Genomic DNA, 18032 nt, shown 5'->3' with positions numbered 1-18032 from the left:
CAATATACAAATAGGGCGACAGGCAAGAGGCACTGAACTACAGGCCAGTATCCTTGACTTGAATACTATGCAAGGTGATGAAGAAGATCGTGAGAAAAAACCTGGTAACACATCTGGATAGAAGGGACTTCGTGACAAATCGACATCATGGGTTCAGGGAGGGTAAATCTTGCCTGACTGGCTTAATAGAATTCTATGACCAGGTGATAAAGATTAAGCAAGAAAGAGAGGGCTGGGCGGACTGCATTTTCTTGGATTGTCGGAAAGCCTTTGACACAGTACAGCATAAGAGGCTGGTACATAAGCTGGAGAGACAGGCAGGTGTAGCTGGTAAGGTGCTCCAGTGGATAAGGGAGTACCTAAGCAATAGGAAGCAGAGAGTTACGGTGAGGGGTGAGACCTCTGATTGGCGTGAAGTCACCAGTGGAGTCCCACAGGGATCTGTACTCGGTCCTATCTTGTTTCTGATATATGTAAATGATCTCCCGGAGGGCATAGATTCATTTCTCTCAATGTTTGCGGATGATGCCAAAATTATAAGAAGGGTTAAGACAGAAGAGGACTGTTTGAGGCTTCAAGAAGACCTTGACAAACTGAAGGAATGGTCGAACAAGTGGTTGTTAGAGTTCAACCCAACCAAATGTAATGTAATGAAGATAGGTGTAGGGAGCAGGAGGCCAAATACAAGGTATCATCTGGGAGAGGAAATCCTTCAGGAGTCAGAGAAAGAAAAAGACTTGGGAGTTGATATCACACCAGACCTGTCTCCTGCAGCACATATCAAGAGGATAACATCAGCGGCATATGCCAGGCTGGCTAACATACGACGGCATTCAGAAATTTGTGTAAAGAATCATTCAGAACTTTGTATACCACATATGTCAGGCCAATTCTGGAGTATGCAGCCCCAGCATGGTGTCCATATCTAGTCAAGGATAAGACTAAACTGGAAAAGGTTCAAAGATTTGCCACCAGACTAGAACCCGAGCTGAGAGGTATGAGCTACGAGGAGAGACAGCGGGAATTGAACCTCACTTCGCTGGAAGACAGAAGAGTTAGGGGGGACATGATCACTACATTCAAGATTCTCAAGGGAATTGATAGGGTAGATAAAGACAGGCTTTTTAACACAAGGGGCACACGCAAAAGGAGACACAGGTGGAAACTGAGCGCCCAAATGAGCCACAGAAATATTAGAAAGAACTTTTTTAGTGTCAGAGTGGTTGACAAATGGAATGCATTAGGAAGTGATATGGTGGAGGCTGACTCCATACACAGTTTCAAGTGTAGATATGATAGAGCCCAATAGGCTCAGGAATCTGTACACCTGTTGATTGACGGTTGAGAGGCGGGACCAAAGAGCCAGAGCTCAACCCCCACAAACACAACTAGGTGAGTACATACACACACACACAGCACACGCACACCCTTTGTAACAAAGCATCAACATGGGTTCAGGGATGGCAGGTCCTGCCTCACAGTGTTACTTGAATTCTACGGCCAGGCAACAAAAGTAAGGCAAGAAAGAGAAGGATGGGCAGACTGCATATATTTGGATTGTCACAAAGCTTTTGATACAGTGCCACACAAGAGGCTAGTGAAAAAGCTGGAGATGCAGGCTGGAGTGAAAGGGAAGGTACTCCGTTGGATACAGGAGTACCTAAGCAACAGGAGACAACGAGTCAGTGTGAGGGATGAGGTCTCAGATTGGCGAGACGTTACGAGTGGAGTCCCGCAGGGGTCAGTCCTTGGACCTATACTGTTTCTGATATATGTAAATGATCTCCCAAAGGGTATAGAATCGTTTCTCTCAATGTTTGCCGATGATGCAAAAATTATGAGGATTGAAACTGAGGACGATAGTAGGAGGCTACAAGATGACCTAGACAGACTGAGTGAATGGTCCAACAAATGGCTGTTGAAGTTCAACCCGAGTAAATGCAAAGTAATGAAACTAGGCAGTGGAAACAGGAGGCCAGACACAGGATACAGAATAGGAGATGAAGTACTTAATGAAACGGACAGAGAGAAAGATCTAGGAGTTGATATCACACCAAACCTGTCTCCTGAAGCCCACATAAAAAGAATAACGTCTGCGGCATATGCGAGGCTGGTTTACATCAGAACAGCGTTCAGGAACCTGTGTAAGGAATCATTCAGAATCTTGTACACCACATATGTAAGACCAATCCTGGAGTATTCGGCCCCAGCATGGAGTCCGTATCTTGTCAAGCACAAGACGAAGCTGGAAAAAGTCCAAAGGTATGCCACTAGACTATTCCCAGAACTAAGAGGCATGAGTTACGAGGAAAGGCTGCGGAAAATGCACCTTACGACACTGGAAGACAGAAGAGTAAGGGAAGACATGATCACAACCAACAAAATCCTCAGAGGAATCGACCGGGTAAACAAGGATAAACTATTCAACACTGGTGGGACGCGAACAAGGGGACACAGGTGAAAACTGAGTACCCACATGAGCCACATAGACGTTAGAAGGAACTTTTTCAGTGTCAGAGTAGTTAACGGATGGAATGCATTAGGCAGTGATGTGGTGGAGGCTGACTCCATACAACGTTTCAAATGTAGATATGATTGAACCCAGTAGGCTCAGGAATCTGTACACCAGTTGATTGAGAGTTGAGAGGCGGGACCAAAGAGCCAGAGCTCAACTCCCGCAAACACAACTAGGTGAGTACACACATACACACACACACACACACACACACACACACACACACACACACACACACACACACACACACACACACACACACACACACACACACACACACACACACACAAACACACACACACAGAGCATACACACACACACTTTGTAACACAGCACCAACATGGATTCAGGGATGGCAGGTCCTGCCTCACAGTGTTACTTGAATTCTACGACCAGGCAACAAAAATAAGGCAAGAAAGAGAAGGGTGGGTAGACTGCATATTTTTGGTTTGTCAGAAAGCCTTTGTTACAGTGCCACACAAGAGGCTAGTGAAAAAGCTGGAGATGCAGGCTGGAGTGAAAGGGAAGGTACTCCGTTGGATACAGGAGTACCTAAGCAACAAGAGACAACAAGTCAGTGTGAGGGGTGAGGCCTCAGATTGGCGAGACGTTATGAGTGGAGTCCCGCAGGGGTCAGTCCTTGGACCTATACTGTTTCTGATATATGTAAATGATCTCCCAAAGGGTATAGAATTGTTTCTCTCAATGTCTGCCGATGATGCAAAAATTATGATGAGGATTGAAACTGAGGACGATAGTAGGAGGCTACAAGATGACCTAGACAGACTGAATGAATGGTCCAACAAATGGCTGTTGAAGTTCAACCCGAGTAAATGCAAATTAATGAAACTAGGCAGTGGAAACAGGAGGCCAGACACAGGAAACAGAATAGGAGATGAAGTACTTAATGAAACGGACAGAGAGAAAGATCTAGCTCAACTTCTGCAAGCACAAATAGGTGAGTACACACACACACACACACACACACACACACACACACACACCTCATCAACTGACCAGTTGAGGTCAGACAGCCGCGGAGGTCAGAAGGGTCTGGGAAGCTCTTGCGTAGTTAGTGAATAGGGGGGAATAATCAGTGTATATGCGTATATGAGTGTATATGAGGGATTGAATAACTAGTAAGCTCACTCAAACCACAAGAAAGTGAAGAAAAACAGTTGAAACAGCACCACTGAAAATAAGTGTTGAGTACATCGTGGTATTGTGAAATTGTGGAGCTGAAATTGTGGAGCCGGAGTGACCTCACCACTAGTGACCTTACCAGCTGTGACGCGGGAAGCAGCGACCTCACATCTTGACCAGCCGCGTGGAGTACTTTCTCGCCTGTTTGTGCTGCAGATTGTGCAAGGTATTGAGGAGCGCCTTTTTGGCTAGGTTATTACTGCAATGACAAGATCAGGAAGGAGTTCAAGGTCAATCACCAGCAGGGACGCGGAGGAGGACGACAGATTTATAGACAAATTTATAGGGAAATTTGTAGAGAGAAGGAGAAATTGGATGGAGGATCTAATCCAAGGGATTAAAAGTGAGTTATTTCAGCAAATACAGGATGCGGTAGAGAGGCAGAAACAAGAACTTATGCTCTATATTTAGGAAGGGAAGAGAGGACTGGGAGAGGGAATGTGCTTGGATCACAAACGAATTGGGAAGGATTAACAGCATGACTAAGGACAGAGGATTAGTGGGGGATGGGTTAGTGAATGCGGTTGGGATGGAGAATCCCCAGGGGACAGGCTACCAGCATGACAATGAATTACTGAGGAGACGGTTTATTATAATACATGCATTATTCGAATCTGGAGCACCAACAAGACAAGAGAGAATAGAGACGGAAAAATATGAATTGCATGAGATATTGAGGTTTATTGGAGCAGGAATGGCAGAACACGAGGTGGATATCAGCCGGCGGGTTGGACCTTACAATTGTACCAAGAATAGACCTGTTCTGGTGCAATTCTCCAATGAGGAGGCTGTGGAGTACATAATGAGGAACAAGCATTTATTCAGAGGAAGTGAAACCCATTACAATGTGTTTATAGAGAGGTTTATGACGAAAGAAGAGCAAATAGCCCACAAGAATAGATGGCAAGCACGACACCAAACTAGCCTCTCAGGTAGTCTCACCTCCCAGGTCACATCCCAGGTCACCTCCCAGGCTACCTCCCAGGTCACCTCCCAGGTCGCATCCTCCCCAACTCAGCCCTCCTATACCTCCCCCCTGCCTCAGCCCCCCCCAAACCCCCCTACTTCATCTCCCCAAAACTCCACTGTCCCTTCCACATTTGCACCTCCCCAACGATTCCCCTGCCCCTGCTACATCACACCTGTCAACAACCCCAGTGGGTCAAGCCATGCCCTCCCCAAACCCACCTTCCCATCCCCTATCCCCTACTACCCCTTCCTACTCCCCTGCCCCTTCTACCTCATTGCCTTCAATTTCATCTACTCCATCCCAGCTTCCACTGCACCCCTCTTACACTCACCCCCAAACCCCTCCCAACCCTCGCCCCTCCTATGCACCTCCAGCCCACATTTAACCCCTGCACCTTGTGACCCCCTAACACTTTCCCCCATCTCCCTCTTCCCCTCTTCTACCCCAAAACCACCACCTACCCCCAATTCCCCTCTAACTAATACACCCTCTCTTCCACTCCCAGCACCCATGCTCCATTCCCCTCTCAGCCCTCTGCCCTCAATATCCCTCTCCCCCCAACCTCTCAACTTCTATCTGACTCTCAGTCTCACTCTATTTCTCAACCCCCCTATGCTTTTCAGACCCCTAACTTTCAGACCCATTATGCCCTTCCTACCCCCTAAATGCCCAGACCCCATTCGCCTACCAGGCACGCCCAGGCACCCCCCTAGCACCCCCCATTCACCCCCACAGCCCCCACTCGCCCCCCAGACACCCCCCAGTTCCCCCCAGACCCCCGGTGAAAGGGGGAACTCTGACACCCGAGTTTCCAAGAAGTCTCAAGGTTTGGTACACCAATACTGATGGGGTAGCCAATAAAGCAGAAGAGATAAAATAAAGAGTTAGTGAGGCAGACCCAGACATAGTGGCAATAGTGGAAACTAAAATAAATGGCATGATCTCGGATGCAATCTTTCCAGAGAGGTACCAGGTGATAAGAAAAGAAAGGACACAGCGACAGGGAGGAGGAGTGACACTCCTAATAAAGCGGAAATGGAAGTTTGATGAGCTGGAAAATCCGGGTTATAATGAAAGCACGAGCTTCATACATGGAACTCTGACAGTGGATGGGAAAAAGATTGTAATCTTGATACTCTACAATCCCCCACCAAACAGTAGAAGGCCCAAGCAGGAGTACGAGGACAGCAACAAGGCATGTATAGATGAACTGCAGAGGGCAGCAACTATAGCGCATAGAATGAGAGCAAAGCTGCTGGTCATGGGGGACCTAAATCACGGAGAGATAGATCGGGAAACGAGGAATCCCCATGGCGGGGAGGAGACCTGGGGAGCGAAGCTGGTAGACGTTATTGACAGGAATTTCCTAACACAGCATGTGAAGGATGATACTAGGGAAAGAGGAGGGGTTTACGCCCAGCCTATTAGATCTCATTTTCACCCAGAATGTAGAAGACATCGAGCAGTTGGAACATGAAATACCACTAGGAGCCAGTGACCATTGTGTCCTAGTCTTTGACTACATGATGGAGCTTAAAATTGTGACCAAAGGACAAGAGGTCCGGGAAAGGAGACTTGATTACAGAAAAGGGGACTACAGAAGGATAAGGGACTACCTGGGAGAAGTGCAGTGGGAGGAAGAACTTAGAGGAAAAACAGTTCAAGGTATGATGAACCAAGTCATATTGAAATGCAAGGAGGCTGAAGAGAGATTTATTCCAACAATAAAGGAAAAAAGCAGGAGGGAATATAATAACCCATGGTTTAATAGACAGTGTCAGGAAGCAAAGGTGAGAAACAGGAGGGAGTGGAGGAAGTACAGAAGACAAAGGACATGGGACAACAGGATTAGATGTAACAGAGCTAGGAATGATTACATTAACATAAGACGAGTGTCCGAAAGAAATTATGAGAATGATATTGCAGTCAAAGCGAAAAAGCAACTTAAACTACTACATAGCCATATAAGAAGGAAGATGTCGGTAAATGACCAAGTGACAAGACTGAGGAAAACAGAAGGGGCATATACAGAAAGCGACAAGGAAATCTGCGAGGCGCTGAATGCAAAATTCCATGGAGTGTTCACAACCGAGCCTGAGCAGCTCCCATTGTTAGAAGCGATTACCCTAGATGAAAGACTAGCAGATATAGAGGTGACAGCAGAGGAGGTAATGCAACAGGTGACAACACTGGATGCAAATAAAGCTGTTGGACCAGACAAAGTATCACCGTGGATACTTAAAGAGGCAGCGCAGGCTCTCAGCGTGCCTCTGGCAATGATCTTTAATGAGTCACTTATGTCGGGAGAATTGCCGAGTTGCTGGAAGGAGGCAAATGTCGTACCGATTTTCAAGAAAGGTGATAGGGAGGAGGCACTTAACTACAGACCCGTATCACTGACCCCTGCAAAATACTTGAAAGAATAATTAGGCTAAGACTTGTTGAGCACCTGGAGAGCATTGGGTTTGTAAACAAGCACCAACATGGGTTCTGGACAGGGAAATCATGCCTAACAAACCTTTTAGAATTCTATGATAAAGTAACAAGGATAAGGCAGGACAGAGAAGGCTGGGCAGACTGCATATTTCTTGACTGCCAAAAGGCCTTTGATACAGTACCGCACATGAGACTGCTATACAAACTTGAGAGGCAGGCAGGAGTAAGCGGAAAGGCCCTAGTATGGGTGAAGAACTACCTAACAGAAAGGAGCCAGAGGATAATGGTAAGGGGCGAGAAGTCGGACTGGCGAACAGCAACAAGTGGAGTACCTCAAGGATCGGTGCTGGGACCAATCCTCTTTCTAATATACGTAAATGATATGTTTACAGGAGTGGAATCATACATGTCAATGTTTGCGGATGACGCAAAATTAATGAGAAGAGTTGTGACAGACGAGGATTGTAGGATCCTCCAAGAGGACTTAAACAGGTTGCAGAGATGGTCAGGGAAATGGCTACTGGAGTTTAACACCAGTAAATGTAAAGTTATGGAAATGGGATCAGGTGATAGGAGACCAAAGGGACAGTACACAATGAAGGGGAACAGCCTACCTGTAACGATTCGAGAAAGAGACCTGGGAGTGGATGTGACACCTAATCTAACTCCTGAGGCATATATAAATAGGATAACGACAGCAGCGTACTCTACACTGGCGAAAATTAGAACTTCATTCAGAAACCTAAATGAGGAGGCTTTTAGGGCGCTTTACACTGCCTACGTGAGACCCGTCTTAGAGTATGCCGCGCCATTATGGAGCCCCCACCTGAAGAAACACATAAAGAAACTGGAGAAGGTCCAGAGGTTTGCGACGAGGCTTGTCCCAGAGTTACGAGGGATGGGATATGAAGAGCGTCTGCAGGAACTGAACCTTACGACACTAGAGAAAAGAAGGGAGAGAGGAGATATGATAGGGACATATAAAATACTCAGAGGAATTGACAAAGTGGAAATAGATGAAAGATTCACACGTAATAATAACAGAACGAGGGGACATGGGTGGAAACTTGAAACTCAGATGAGTCACAGAGATGTTAGGAAGTTTTCTTTTAGTGTGAGAGTAGTGGAAAAATGGAATGCACTTGGGGAACAGGTTGTGGAAGCAAATACTATTCATACTTTTAAAACTAGGTATGATAGGGAAATGAAACAGTAGTCATTGCTGTAAACAACCGATAGCTGGAAAGGCGGGATCCAAGAGTCAATGCTCGATCCTGCAAGCACAAATAGGTGAGTACACACACCAACACAGCCACACAGTCTTGGGTCAGCTTTGATCGTGAGCAGACGTGTAGGGTCAGCGGTCCGCGTTAACCGAGTGAACAATAGGGTCAAGGGAGTGGGTGTACTGTGCCGTGAGAATCGGGACAGTGTAAATTGAACAGTGGCATTGTAATGCAACACATTGATCACATCTCGTGGTGAATTATCTTAGTGAATTTAGAGAAGATAGCTAGTGAAGATCGACTTCTTGAGGCAGCATCTGTCGCATCAGCCGGGACCCACGTGGAGACCTGAAGTCCTCACAGGATTACAGACGACACGCCATGTATTCACCTAGAGTGCTTGTGGGGGCTGGCTGGTAAGAGTCTCTCATAAATCTCCAACAGTGTGCAAGGTTTATATAATATCATATCATAGACACTATTGTATTCCATTCAATAATACAATCGTAATAATACAATCGTGGAAGACAGGTAATAGGGACAGCAACTGTGAGCTCACTGGGAACCCAGATAAGCCGCTAATCCACCCCCCCCCCCCCCGGCGTAATCTGAAGACTACACCTCACCCACCTCTTAATCCCCCATCCCACTCTCCCAACACACTCCCCCCCCCCCACCCATCACTCCCACTCTCCCAAAACACTCCCCCCCCCCCATCACACCCACTCTCACACTAGGACTATTCTTGCTCTCTCTCTCTCTTGCTCTCTCTCTCTTGACAAGGGCAAAATAGTAGGTGGACGCAACAGGGACACAGGGAACACCCAGAGTGACCAAACAAAGGACATGTTAACCTAAGTTCTGGAGGAATTCAGGAAGGAGATGCAGGAAATGAGGATTACAGTTAACAACCTGCAAAGTGAGCTGACATCAGCAAGGGAGGAGATCAAATCCCTCACAGAGAAAAATAAAGAGACTGAGCATCAGATTATCATTCAAAGGGAGGGTGGGAATGTTACATTGGAAGGAAATGCCACTGTACCTGAAACATTTGCAGACATACTGAAAGAGAGCTCAGAAGCTATGGACACAGTGAGGGAGGTAGCCATGCAAGCAGCCACCTCACAGGAAGCAGCAAGGTGCACCACTCAGCTGCTGGAGAGAAAGAGATCAGTGGTAGTCATAGGCATCAAAGAACAGGAAGAATCCAACAGGCAAGAATGGAATAGCAAGGATAGAGAGGCAGTACAGGGGCTACTGAAGGGGTTACAGATGGAAGGGGCTGAACGAAACATTGAGAAGGTTTTCAGGTTGGGCTGGTACAACAAGGTCAGAAACCAACTTGTAAAGGTGGTGTTTACAAACGAAACCACGAAGGAGGATATTCTCGAAAGGAAGAGTCGACTGCAGCATGTGGAGGGATACAAGAAAGTATTCCTGCAGAGGGACAGGACGAAGGAGGAGAAAGCCAGGGCAGCAGAGGCAAGGAGGAAGCGCAGGGAGAGAGGAGCAAACCAGGAAATCACTGCCCCCAACACAACAGTCCTAGAGACAAGAGGCGAACCCAAAACCAGCATCCCAGCAACACCAGAGGGGAGGGCAACTCCACCACCCCCCTGTGCATAGAAACCCTCCCTTCCCCTCACCCTACCTGCCCCCACCCAACCCTCCCTCCCCCCTCACCCCATTCTTACCCCTTCACCCCTTCCCCATTCCCATCATGTCCCCCCTCCCACCTTTCCTCCCCTGTCCCCCCTCCCCTTCATCCCATACTCTCCCTATCCCTCCTCCCCCCTCACCCCGTATCCTCCATGTCCCCCCTATCTCCTTAACCCACACCCTACCTGTCCCCCCTTCCCTGCAACCCCCACCCCTAACCCCAAACTCCTCTGAGACCCTGCAAACCACCTCACAGATCTTCTCACCCATGGAAAAGCTTCCGACACCAGCAGAATGCTCGCCAAGAAAGGGACAAGAAAATGAACAGAAGAAAGTGAGCTTCAAGGCAATGTACACTAACATAGATGGGATTACAAATAAAACAAGTGAACTCTGAGAAAGGGCACTAGAAGAAAAGCCAGACATAATAGCACTCACAGAAACAAAGCTAACAAACACCATAACAAACGCAGTGTTTCCACAGGGCTACTATGTAGTGAGGAAAGAGAGAGAAGGGAGAGGAGGAGGTGGTGTAGCTATGCTACTAAGAGAAGGTTGGAGTTTCGAAGAGATGGTAATTCAGAACTGTGAAGGTTTCAGTGACTACATATCAGGCACCATAGCAACTGGAGGACAGAAAATTATAGTAGTAGTCATATATAACCCTGTACCGAATGACAGAAGATCCAGACTTGGAATATGATAGAAACAACTTGACCACCATCAATATAATAGAGAGAGCAGCTTCTGTGGCTAGCAGGAACGGATCCAGGCTACTAATCATAGAAGACTTCAAACATGGAAAGATAGATTGGGGGAACAGAGACCCACATGGAGGCCCAGACACATGGAGAGCTAAGCTGCTGGATGTGGCAACAAGAAACTTTCTAAATCAACATGTCAAGGGACCGACAAGAACGAGAGGAGGGGATGAACCAGCCTTTCTTGATCTGATATTTACCCTAAATGAATCGGATATAAGGGAAGTTAAGTTGGAAGCCCCCTTGGGAATGAGTGATCACAGTGTATTGAGCTTTGAGTACCTGGTTGAGCTAGGAATTATCACCCCCAAAAAAGAACTGGGAAACAAAGGGCTGGCGTACCGATAGGGAAACTATGAGGAGATGAATAAATTCCTATGGGATATACATTGAGACACAGAACTCGGAACCAAGTCCATACAAGACATGATGGACTATGTCACCCAAAAATGTCAGGAGGCTGTAAGCAGGTTTGTCCCAGCCCAACAGGAAAAAACAGAGAAGCAAAGGAAGAATCCGTGGTTTAATAGGGAATGTATGAAAGCAAAGGAGCTGAACAAAAAGGCATGGAGGAACTTCCGTAATAACAGAACACCAGAAAGTAGAGAGAGATACCAGAGAACCAGGAACGAGTATGTTAGTGTGAGAAGAGCAGCTGAGAAAAGGTATGAAAATGATATAGCTAATAAAGCCAAGACCGAACCAAAGCTACTACACAGTCACATCAGGAGGAAGACAAACAGTGAAGGAACAGGTGATAAAACTTAGGGTGGGCGAAGACAGGTACACAGAGAATGACAAAGAGGTGTGTGAAGAACTCAACAAAAGGTTCCAGGAGGTCTTTACAATAGAACAGGGAGAAGTCACGGCGCTAGGAGAGGTGGCAGCAAACCAGGTGACCTTGGAAAAGTTCGACATTACAAGAGATGAGGTCAAGAAGCACCTATTGGAGCTGGATGTGAGAAAAGCTGTTGGGCCGGATGGAATCTCACCATGGGTATTGAAAGAGTGTGCAGGAGCACTTTGCTTGCCACTCTCCATAGTGTATAGTAGGTCACTGGAAATGGGAGACGTACCAGAAATATGGAAGACTGCTAATGTAGTACCAATATTTAAAAAGGGTGACAGACAAGAGGCACTGAACTACAGGCCAGTGTCCTTAACTTGTATACCATGCAAGATGATGGAGAAGATTGTGAGAAAAATCTTAGTAACACATCTGGAGAGAAGAGACTTCGTGACAACCCATCAACATGGGTACAGGGAAGGTAAATCTTGCCTTACAGGCTTGATAGAATTCTACGATCAGGTGACAAAGATTAAGCAAGAAAGAGAAGGGTGGGCGGACTACATTTTTTTGGACTGTCGGAAAGCCTTTGACACAGTACCCCATAAAAGGTTGATGCATAAGCTGGAGAAACAGGCAGGAGTAACTGGTATAGCGCTCCAGTGGATAAGGGAGTACCTAAGCAATAGGAAGCAGAGAGGTATAGTGATAGGTGAGACCTCAGAATGGCGTGAAGTCACCAGTGGAGTCCCACAGGGCTCTGTGCTTGGACCTATCCTGTTTCTGATATACGAAAATGATCTCCCAAAGGGTATAGACTCATTCCTCTCAATGTTTGCTGACGACGCTAAAATTATGAGAAGGATTAAGACAGAGGAGGAGAGCTTGAGGCTTCAAGAAGACCTGGACAAGCTGCAGGAATGGTCAAACAAATGGCTATTAGAGTTTAACCCAAGCAATTGTAATGTAATGAAGATAGGGGTAGGAAGCAGGAGATCAGATACAAGGTATCACTTGGGAGATGAAATACTTCAAGAGTCAAGAAAGAGAGAGACCTGGGGGTTGATATCATGCCAGACCTGTCCCCTGAAGCTCATATCAAGAGGATAACATCAGCAGCATATGCCAGGTTGGCTAACATAAGAACGGCCTTTAGAAACTTGTGTAAGGAATCTTTCAGAACATTATATACCACATATTTCAGACCAATCCTCTAGTATGCGGCTCCAGCATGGAGTCCATATCTAGTCAAGCATAAGACTAAACTGGAAAAGGTTCAAAGGTTTGCCACCAGACTAGTACCCGAGCTGAGAGGTATGAGCTACGAGGAGAGACTACGGGAATTGAACCTCACTTCGCTGGAAGACAGAAGAGTTAGGGGGGATATGATCATCACATTCAAGATTCTCAAGGGAATCGACAGGGTTGATAAAGACAGGCTATTTAACACAAGGGGCACACGCACTAGGGGACACAGGTGGAAACTGAGTGCCCAAATGAGCCACAGAGATATTAGAAAGAACTTTTTTAGTGTGAGAGTGGTTGACAAATGTGGTGGAGGCTGATTCCATACACAGTTTCAAGTGTAGATATGATAGAGCCCAGTAGGCTCAGGAACCTGTACACCTGTTGATTGACGGTTGAGAGGCGGGCCCAAAGAGCCAGAGCACAACCCTTGCAAGCACAACTAGGTGAGTACAACTAGGTGAGTACACACACACACACACACACGCGGAAATTCATTTTCTATGAGGAAAGAGAGGGAAGGAAGAGGTGGTGGTGGTGTAGCTCTGCTGGTAAGAAAAGGCTGGGATTTTGAGATGGTTATTCAGGGCTGTGAAGGTTTCAATGACTACATAGCAGGTACCATAACAACTGGAGGGCAAAAAATTAAAGTTGTAGTCATATATAATCCACCACCAAATGACAGAAGACCCAGACAGGAATATGATAGAAACAACATGGCCATCATTAACATAATAGAAAGAGCAGCATTCTGTTGCTAGCAGGAATGGATTTGGACTACTAATCATGAGTGACTTCAACCATGGGAAGATTGATTGGGAGAACATAGACCCGCGTGGAGGACCAGAAACATGGAGAGCTAAGCTGCTGGATGTGGCGACAAGAAACTTTCTAAGCCAGCACCTCAAAGAACCAACAAGAATGGGAGGAGAAGATGAACCAGCAATGCTTGATTTGATATTTACCCTAAATGAGTGGGATATAAGGGAAGTTAAGATGAAAGCACCCTTGGGAATGAGTATCACAGTGTATTGAACTGTGAGTACCTGGTATAGCTAGGAATTATCTCCCCCAAAAAAGAACTAGGAAACAAAAGGCTGGCATACCGAAAGGGAAATTATGAGGAGATGAGAAGTTTCCTAAGGGAAATACCTTGGGACACAGACCTCAGAGATAAGTCTGTACAAGATATAATGGACTATGTCACCCAAAAGTGTTAGGAGGCAGTAAACAGGTTCATCTCGGCCCAAAGGGAAAAATCCGAGAAGCAACAGAAGAATCCATGGTATAATAGGGCATGTATGGAAGCAAAGAAACTGAACAAACAGGCATGGAGGAACTTCCGGAATAACAGAACACCAGAAAGCAGAGAGAGATACCAGTGAACCAGGAATGAGTATGTCAGGGTGAGAAGAGAAGCAGAGAAAAGTTATGAAAATGATATAGAAAACAAAGCCAAGACCGAACCAAAGCTACTCCACAGTCACATCAGAAGGAAAATAACAGTGAAAGAACAGGTTTTGAAACCTAGAACAGGCGAGGACAGGTATACAAAGAATGACAAAGAGGTGTGTGAAGAACTCAACAAGAGGTTCCAGGAGGTCTTCACAATAGAACAAGGTGAGGTCACTGTGCTAGGAGAAAGGGAGGTAAACCAGGCGGCCTTGGAAGAGTTCGAAATTACGAGAAAGGAGGTCAGGAGACACATGCTGGATTTGGATGTTAGAAAGGCTGTTGGTCAAGACGGGATCTCACCATGAGTATTGATAGAGTGTGCAGAGGCACTTTGCTTGCCACTCTCCATAATTTATAGTAAGTCACTGGAGACAGGAGACCTACCAGAAATATGTAAGATTGTTGGAAATTTCCAACACTAATACAATACTATTGTATTATAATAAATTATTATTAAAATATACTAACTACAGTAGTTACTAAAACTTACTAACAGTAATGTTCACATGAACTAACTATTATATCTGCATATGGATACTGGAATTCTTACGAAACCAAGCACCAGTATTGCGTCAGATTATATCTAGTTAAACACATTTATAGCCAGTGTGTTAGAGAATTGAATGTGATTCTCTAAAATCATCAGTATTCCGTGTGATAATTATTTATGGATAACATAACTCCCAAATGACTCTGAATCGAGAGTTTTTAGTTACAATTGTTATCAAGTAATAATTTTACCGTCACGCGTGAATGCCATGGAGAAAACTAAAATCTTCTCCATTTCTTGTTTACTACCATAAGACGAGAAAGTAATGATATTTAAATCCCTAGAATTACAACCCAGTCTTTATTAAAGTATTTCAACCACAATTGCGCGAAAAAATATTATTCGTGATAAATAATTTCTGTGGTGAATGCGGGACGCGGTTGAGGAGGGAGAAGCCATTGTGTAGCGAGACGCCATTGTGTGTGTGGAGTGGTGGACTCGTGTTGCGGAATTGAGCAAGAAAGGTCGTGGCGTCGGAGTCACGTGACGTTGAGATTATTAGCAAGAATTACACTGGTACTCAATCCAGAATGAATTATTATTGTTCTACGTGATCTGCAGTGCTCGGCCAACTAATAACGCGTCGATATTCAAGCCAAGCTATCAACCACGTGTACGACATTGTGGAAGTTTGAGCCTGGGACGCGATACCGGCAAGCTTCAGCATAATTTGCACCCTTAGATAAGTATATAGTTCTTTTTTGATGCATCATTAGAGATTGTATATGTCGGGGCAGCTTGTCGTTATATCGAACGACTACAACAAATCCAACATTAGTACCACACAAAATTTAATTTATATTTCATGAATATTGAGATTTAAGTAGCCTAGTTCAATGCTACGTAATATCCCTTAAATTACAGCTTGTATGAGAGGAGTCAACGAGCTGTTACCTACCTTCATGTTATTCACCTTTACGGGTTTCAACGAGGAATTCCTGAGATCACGAGGACGAGGCGTGAATGATGTCATAGAAATCGTCTTAAAGCAAATACTTTTTTGTACATATTTAATTACTCCAAATTTGGTTATTTGTTCATGATTCTATCTAATTGGATGCTCGTCATGCACACTGGAGATAATATGTGTTTATTTAAATGATTATTTTCTAATGCTAATAATCTTTACATTTTCTGGTGATAATCTTCTATAGATTCTTTAATATTTTGGTCACAAGATTAGTTAATAAACAATGAACTGGTGCACGAACCACACTAGTTCCTTGACGTATATGAAGTTCTAGCAATACTCCCCCCCCCCCCCATTGTAGGTGTTTGAGGCTCTGATTTAAGTTAATTAACTATACAGCCCATTAATTATTTAAGTGATTATGCTTCCTAATATTTAGCCATAGACACTGGTTCTTCCCTGTGTTTCTAATGATCACTTTTTATTAGTTTCCCTCTTTTCTTAAAAGTGGGTGGTCCTTCGTAATTGATTTCATTAATTAAATAATTGAATAAATTGAGTCAAGCCCCAGATATCCCACATTATGGTCCTTCGAACCGGATAAACATAAATATAAATATAATATATTAATTAGTAATAACTAATCACCGTGTGAAGTAGTCTAGACTAACCATTTTAATTAATTGTGTCTACCGGCAGTGTAACACATAGGTTAGCCTAATTCACACCAATTCATTGCTACTTATACCTTATGTATAAGGTAGTACTCGTGGGACACAGTTAATTACCCACAACACTTAGGCCTACACTTCATACTGAAGTAAGAATCTTTAGGTCACCAGGAGCAACAGCTCATAACTTGTATATTAATTCCTCACTAACACCAATTATGTGTTAACCATTTGGGCTATACAAATATTTCATTATACGGCTGTCAGCAGACTGTCCAATATAGCCTAAATTCACGCCATAATTACTGATTCACTCAAGTTAGTGGATTCATTAACATTTTAGGATCCATTTTAGGACTAATATAAATTGCTGATCCCATAATTAATCATTACTAACCCTGATCATATTTTATTCCACAATTAGGAAGTACATTCAGGAGTTAAATATAATTCACGGCAGTAGAACACTTGCCAAACACAATTAATTCTCTTGTGTTCATTTAATTTCTTATACACATAATTTCTACCAGTGTATATATTATATAAAACCAAAAAAAAAAAAAAAAATACAGCACAACTATTTGCACATTATTGCACCACAATAAATTCTTTGCCAACCTTTATTAGGTAGGAATTTAGGCTGTGATTGTGTTGAATTTGGCACAAACACAGACTAAATAAATTTGTAGTTTCTTAGGTAGAAATTCTCACGACTAGGCTTGAGCTAGTTAGTGGTACATATATTATTCTTTCTTGTGCTGACCCTATCAAGGGTGGGATCAAACCTTAAGATAACTCTGATTAGAGTATATCCATATTATTTCTATGTACATCTTTGAGTGTTACTGTAAGTTCACTACCCATCCAAGGCTGATTTTGAAGAGCTAAGCTAAGGACACCTGTAGTGAGACCAAGGTACCACTCAAATCTTAGTTGCTTATTATTAGGTAGGTAGCTAACCTCTAAATGAGGTAAGTTACAATCAGCCTCAAGAAAATATCAGGCTGTCAATAATTATACCTGCTCTACATAAAGGAGCAGACACCATAGCTGTACAAGTAGCTATATAAGCCCTATAAGGCTCAAATTTACCACAAGAATGGCTACTGCAGAAAGGACTGCAAGATTCTTGAGAAGTCTTCAAGTTCACCTATCAAAACTACTTGTCAAATGTGACAACTGTATAGAAACTAACACAGTTGACGTCTTCAGGCTAGTAAGTTCCACAAGGGTGGCTAACCAAAAATATGACCATATAAAGGTTGTAATCGAGTCTTATAGGAACATACTCCATGTCAGTAATACTGACCCAGACGAATTACGTCTGACAGAATCTGATCTTGACGAATATGAATATATCATTCAAGACAAGTTAGACCGATATAAAAAGGTACTTGCGACACAAGATGTTCCCGAGTGGATAGAACAATTTTTTAGTAGACCTACACCCGAGCAAGCACCCATCTCAGACGAAATACCTGAGTTACCTCAAGACGCAACCCATTCTCGCAAATTAGTAAAGTCAATATTGACTTATTAACTACGTGCATAGGTGATATACTAAACATAATAGATACCCTTAAAAAGATTCATAGAAAACACCGACCTTACCTAACCTTGTTAGTATCTTAAGATAAGCATCTT

The sequence above is a fragment of the Procambarus clarkii genome, chromosome 87 (genome assembly GCF_040958095.1).
Source record: "Procambarus clarkii isolate CNS0578487 chromosome 87, FALCON_Pclarkii_2.0, whole genome shotgun sequence".
Classification (NCBI taxonomy): domain Eukaryota; kingdom Metazoa; phylum Arthropoda; class Malacostraca; order Decapoda; family Cambaridae; genus Procambarus; species Procambarus clarkii.
This window is presented reverse-complemented; position numbering follows the sequence as displayed.